This window comes from Bactrocera latifrons, unplaced genomic scaffold (assembly GCF_001853355.1).
Source record: "Bactrocera latifrons isolate USDA-ARS-PBARC rearing strain unplaced genomic scaffold, ASM185335v1 scaffold_756, whole genome shotgun sequence".
Taxonomy (NCBI): Eukaryota; Metazoa; Arthropoda; class Insecta; order Diptera; family Tephritidae; genus Bactrocera; species Bactrocera latifrons.
Genome location: NW_017537441.1, coordinates 52,901 through 59,562, shown reverse-complemented (window position 1 = coordinate 59,562; position 6,662 = coordinate 52,901). Strand labels below are relative to the sequence as shown.

Here is a 6,662-nt window from a genome sequence, read left to right as displayed (position 1 = left end):
GAAGAAACGACTGGCGCGCTGTTGTTAACTCGGCTATAATTGCGTAAGCGGTGACTACGCCAATCAAGAAGAAGAAGAAGAAAGTATGTTGTCTCTAATACGGTTTGCTATGGAAGCATAATTTGGGTCATTGCTTTGTTCTTCTTTCTCCTCCTCACGGTTTTCAAAATCGAATTCATTTACGCTCAAATCATCCACTTTGTAGTAGATGCAAATATTATGGAGGGTACAAGCAACGTTTACAATTTGACATGCTTTTTCCGGCGAGTAGTGTAGTTCTCGAGCACCCAACAAGCATCGAAAACGATTCTTCAAGACCCCAATTGTCCGCTCTATAATATTTCTCGTTTTGGAGTATTGTAACCACTTTTTTGGCTGCCATGATTTAAGGATCGATACGGAGTTATTAGCCAAGGCTGCAATGGATACCCAGCATCGCCTGTTAAAAAATCAAATAACTATTCAAAACTGAGTTTAAGAAACGCATGTATTTAAATACCTAACAGCCATGTATTTCTTTCACCTTCTCGATATCGCCGTTAAATCTGAAAGTTCAACTTGCTCAATCCCCATACATGCGAGTCGTGATATATGTATCCAGGATACCGCGCATCAATGCTTTTTATACGTAATCTGTTATCGGCTACCTAAAAATAAATTGATAAAATTAAAAATCTCAATTGTGGCACTGATGCAAGAAAATATAATCCTCACCACCATAGCATTGATGCTGTAAAATCCTTTTCTATTGTAGTATAGAAAACCCTCTTCAGACGGTTTGATTATTTTTATATGCGTACCATCAACGCACATTATGACTCCTGGGAAGCCTGCCTTCGCATAAAACTCCTGTTCTGTTTGTTTTTTTTTCCTCGTCGGTCTGCTCAAATTTTATCCACTCACGGCAAAGCTTTCTTTCCATGACATCGAGAAAATTCGATAGTGACTTTGACACTGTTGACTGACCCATTGCTACGTTGGTTGGTAACTGCCTTCCGCAAAAAATCTCAAAGCAGCAACTATTCGATTAAGCGGAGATAAAGACGTCAAAGTACGTGCTCGAGTTTCTTCCACAAAACTATCTAGGCCATACTTGAAATCGTCCTTGTTAAGTGTAAAGTTTTTTTGAACCTAAATAAGTAAATAAATTATTAAAAAAAAAATACAATTTATCACTTTCAACTCAATTTCTTACAATTTGGCACTCATCTCAAAAGGATTGCACATATCTCGCAATCTTCTCCTTTCAATTCTGGCCACGGCATTATCGGATGCATTGCTCTCCTCCTCAAGTAATATTGGGTTAGTTCGTAAACGCAGTAATTTTGTGCAACCCTGCTGCATTCTTGCCGGCTGTGGTTGCTACTGCACAATCAGCTGATTCTACTGCCTTACCATTGCGATTGTGCTGCGAAGAACTTTTTCGCATTTACGAACGCCAGAGAAATGGAATTTTTAATTAACGTAATTATTGATAACCAGGAAACTCAGAGTGAGAATATTTTATTGAATTACAATAAAAAAAAAGGATTAAACAAGTAAAGAGAGAAATCTTTTACTAAAAAGTGATTTAAAAAAGAAAAGGCGGTCCGTACCAAAAGTGAGCAATTACCTGAATATAATAAAAAACTATCCAGGGGATGTATTTCAATCGCATTTTCGGATGGCGCGATCAACTTTTATGGTAAGCTTAACTTTCAGTTATTGAATATGTATGTAATGTGCTACTTTGTGTTTTATATAGCGTTGGGCTGAGCTCAGGCCACCAAGGGTCACAGCTTGGCGAACTGGTGACGGCCTAAGTTTTTTAGGTTATCTGCAAATACCCAATAAGCAGTCCCTGACCAAGAGCGACAGGAGAGGAGGATTCGGCTTAAAAGACCCGGTGAGGTGAATAGATGCCGCCTCAAAATAAGCATCCACAGCCCCATAGAGGGCTGCCTCGAGGGATCACCTACCCATGAGAGGGATTCAACATAGCGACGAGGGACGCTACAACGGAAATAGTAAAAAAAAAAAATACCCAACTGCAAATGCTCGGCCGGGACAGCAGATGGCTTCCAGGGTAATGTCATATGCGCCTCCGTCCCGTTAAAACTTTGGCAGGGCTTCAAGTACGATCGATGCTACATCGCCATTAGGTTGGTGGTAGTGCTATGGTCCTAGCTCTGAAAACGAATTCCCATAAGGTTTCGTGTCAACCCACATGTGGCCTCCTGCAATGCAAAGATAACCACAGGGACCGAAAATGCAACTGTACAATCGAGCAAAGATAGCGGCTTGAAGCAGTGACCCTTACAACATCAAAATGAATAAAAATAAAAACAACACACCAGAACAGAACGAAGAAGGACGAATGGACGACAAATTAAATGCTTTCAGAAAGCAAAGCAAAATTTTGCGCTCGCCGCCACAGATGGGAAATGAGAGGGCAATCCAAACGGGTTGCACGCAGGAAACCGCCTCCCCTATGCCTGAACCAGCGGAAGCAAGCAAGGAAATGAGACAGAAGAATATAAGTTCCGATGTAAAAAATGGGATATCCGAGCTAGATGAACTTTTCGATATCATCGGTAGCCTGCGCCGAAACTGCACAAAGGTAGAAAGGGATACGAGACGCACGAAGACAACTAGACCCTTAGATGCATGCAAAGAACACGACGATGTTTCAACGCCAGTGGCAGCTCTCCCTAAACGAACGGCACCAAGTCCAATGGAACAGGAGTCAGAGAGAATGGGGCGAAGACCCGGAAAAAACGACGTCAAAGCGGCGAGCAACCTCAAGGACAAGCAGATGCCAAGCTCCAGAAGCAAAACCAGAGTTCGACCAGAAGCAGTGCTAGTCAAACCGGCAGAAGGCCGCAGCTATGCCGAGATGCTTCAAAACATACGGCAACACGTTATGACAGACCAAGACAAAGTGGAAGTCCGCCCAATACGGAAAACAAAATCAGGTGCCCTGCTCTTAGAACTGAAGAAAGGAGAAAACCGAAACCAGAGCTCCGAAATGCTCTCACAAGCAAYCTACGTGGTATAGCTTCTGTAAGCGAGCTAAAGCAGAAAGCCACAATCGAGATCCGAGACCAGGACTCCTTATCCACTGCAGCAGAAATCACGACCTCCGTAAGACGTCTGCTAGAAYAAACAGATGAAGAAATCACAGTGAGGACCAGCGCTCCAAATACTCGCGAACAAATACGCGCATATGTGACGTTGACAGCCGATAGCGCAAACAGGGTACTAAAAGAAGGCCACATAAAAATAGGATGGATCAGCTGCAGGATGAAGCTTATGAAGGAAGTTAAAAAATGCTACAGMTKYTTCGACTTCGGCCATTTACAATGGGAATGCAAAGGCCCCGACAGAAAAGGCCAAGAATTATGCATAAGATGTGGGAAACCCGGGCACAAACTGAAGGACTGTAAAAACTCACCGAGCTGCTGTCTCTGCTTAGAACCGAAGCATACACAAACAGATCACATCCCAGGGTCTCGGTCGTGTGAGTCGTATAGRGAARAAACAAGAACATGAAGATCTTACAGTGTAACATGCACAGAAGTAAAACGGCTGACCACCTCCTGCCGCAGCTCATGCTGGAACTCGGAACCGAGGTAGCAATCATTAGCGAGCAGTACAAAATAGCGCAAGATGGAACATGGCTGGAAGACACCACAGCAACAGCGGCAATATGGCTAAGGGAAAGGAGTAGCTTCAAAAAAACAAACAGCGGGAGAGGAAATGGGTTTGTCTGGATAAAAAACGAAAGCATTACGATAATTAGTTGCTACCTGACACCGAGCGACCCTATCACAGACTTCCAAGCAAAGCTCGATGCTATAGATGATGCTGCTCGACAAAGAGACCGTCACTTAATCATAGCCGGAGACTTCAACGCCAAGGGCATGGAATGGGGCACACCGACTTCAAACTCAAGGGCCGGAAAATTCTCGACATGGCGGCTAGATTAGGCCTTATCGTCGCCAATAGAGGATCCCAAACCACTTTMARAAGGCCAGGATGCAACGACACAACGCCTGATATCAYGCTGGTGTCCGAAGGATTCGCAAACCAGCTGCGCGAGTGGAAAGTTTTGGAAGACTATACTGGTAGCGACCACCAATACATATCCTACCTCATAGGTCCAGATAAAAGTCCAGCAACGACGAAAAGAAGAGGAACACGTAAATGGAATGTTTCCAAGCTAGACTCAGAAAAGCTCCTTGCGGCCATAGATAAAAACCCACCAAAATACCACACAAGTAGCACAGCTATGTTGATTGTCCAAACAACTCTGAGCGCCATCACTGAGGCATGTAAAGTAGCAATGCCCAAAATAAAAGGCAGACATCCAAAGAAAGCAGTTTACTGGTGGACTGACGAAATCCGAAATSTTARACAAGCTTGCCTGCAAAAGAGACGACGATATACAAGAGCTAGAAGAGGAGGAAGAAACGGAATGGAAGATCATAAGGAATATAAAGCTGCGAAAATTGAGCTGAAAGACGCAATAACAAAGACAAAGAAAGATAAATGGGAAGAGCTACGTAACGATATAAACAAAAATCCGTGGGGTCTCGGATATAAGATCGTAATGAAAAAACTCGGAGCAAAACAGTCCACCCCTGAGTTAAATGCCGCAGCTATGGAGCACATCGTAAGCACTCTGTTCCCAACCCATGACCTGGGAAGAGACGCACCAGAACATGCACAAGAGAGCTCATGTCCGCCTTTCACTCTGGAGGAAATGTACACGGCAGCAAATACTTTAAAGACCAAAAAAAGCCCCTGGGCCTGATGGGATACCAGTGGAAGTGTTAGAGCTAATCGCTTAGGAACGCCCGCACTTACTGCTATCCATGTACAATGCATGCTTGAACGAGGGCATTTTCCCAGAAATATGGAAGAGGCAGCATCTGACCCTAATAAGCAAAGGCAAAGGAGACCCAGGAACACCATCAGCATACCGACCTCTATGCATGCTATATACAGCAGGAAAGCTACTAGAAAGACTGTTGAAACCCCAAATCATAGCCGTCATAAACGATGCTGGAGGCCTATCAGAGCGACAACATGGCTTCAGACCAGGCAGGTCCACTATCGGAGCTGTGGAAGACGTCGTGCGCAGCGTGGAGGAAGCGCATCGAAAGAACAACTTCTCCAGGCCAATAGTTCTCCTCGCAACACTTGACATACGAAATGCATTCAATAGCGCAAAGTGGGAAAATATGATCGACGCACTAGAAAGTCGCTTCAAAACGCCCCTCTACATGATGAAAATGACACGAAGCTATCTTAAAGACAGGAAACTACTGTATGATACGAGTGACGGCCCAAAAAGTAAAGAAATAACCATGGCGCTATCAAGACTTATGGCAAACACCGGAGGCCCACTTGCAAGTAGAAGGAAACTGCTGATGGACACAACACAGTCAGTGCTACTATACGGTAGCGAAATATGAACCGATACATTAAATATAGAATATAGACGAAAAGTGCTCGCCAAAGTGCAGAGAACAGCAGCCCTGAGAGTCGCCTCGGCGTACCGCACTGTATCCGAACCCGCAGTGCTAGTGATTAGCGGGGTCATCCCAATAGACCTCCTCGGAGAGGAGTTAGTTTCGTCAAGTTCTGGGATTGTATACACGCTGGTTGATCGTTGATTACCAGGATGCCATTACACAGTACAACAGCTAATCTGGGGGGTGAGAATTTCCAAGTCAGGGTGATGGTACTAGGTCAGTATAGTAAAACCCTCAAAGGGTTTGGCGTTCGTATGTGTCAGTTTTTTTTATGACCTTTTAAATTTTTACCTTATCTTGATGTTTTTGCGCTTAATTATGTTACAACTAAGCGAAAAAACATCAAGATAAGGAAAAAAACTACGTTTTTGCCAAAATGTTATAATTAAGCGCAAAATCATCAAGATAAGGAAAACAACATTAAAACCCAACTAAGTGTTTAAAAACCACTTAACAAACAAAATATCGAATTGCGAGAAAACATAATTTTCACATATTGAAGTTCATTACCCTGTTTCATGTTATTATAGTAGTCATAAAGGCATAGTTGGTTGCATCAAGGGACATATCTTTTAAACTTAAACTAAATATAATAAACCGAATTATAAAAATATTACTTACTATAATAATAAATTTATATTACCTAAATTTATTACTTACCTTCCTTTAATCTAGTAGTAGTTTAACGAAAATACGCCAAATTTGTAATACAACTTTTTTTAAGCCGTTGGTTTAAGTTGATTTGGTTGAACGGAGTCAGTGGCGTAGCTAGCATAGGTGACACCCGGGGCGGATTTTGAAGGTGTCACCCCAAAACTCAACCACAACTTTTAAAATAAAAAAAGTAATAATCATATACATTTTATTAAAACACTAGTATTACAAATATAATATTAGTATATTACACAGTACAACAGCTAATATGGGGGGGTAAGAAATTCCAAGTCAGGGTGGTGGTACTAGGTCAGTATAGTAAAACCCTCAAAAGGTTTGGCGTTCGTATGTGTCAGTTTTTTTTATGACCTTTTAAATTTTTTCCTTATCTTGATGTTTTTGCGCTTAATTATAACATTTTGGCAAAAACGTAGTTTTTTTTTTTTTTTTTTTTTTTTTTTTTTTTTTTTTTTTTTTTTTTTTTTTTTT

At 42.1% G+C, this 6,662-nt stretch overlaps 1 long non-coding RNA gene across 2 annotated transcripts; it reads right to left on the bottom strand.

The window, feature by feature from the left end:
- Positions 1-39: 39 nt before the first annotated feature.
- On the bottom strand, positions 40-6,376 carry LOC108976369. Of its 2 annotated transcripts, XR_001993939.1 has the most exons (5): positions 6,180-6,376; positions 1,196-1,418; positions 715-1,131; positions 500-647; positions 40-439 (listed from the first exon to the last, which is right to left on the bottom strand). It is a non-coding gene; the product is annotated as an uncharacterized LOC108976369 (long non-coding RNA). The 2 variants fall into 2 exon arrangements; XR_001993938.1 differs by having other exon boundaries at positions 715-1,418.
- Between the last annotated feature and the right edge of the window lie 286 nt (positions 6,377-6,662).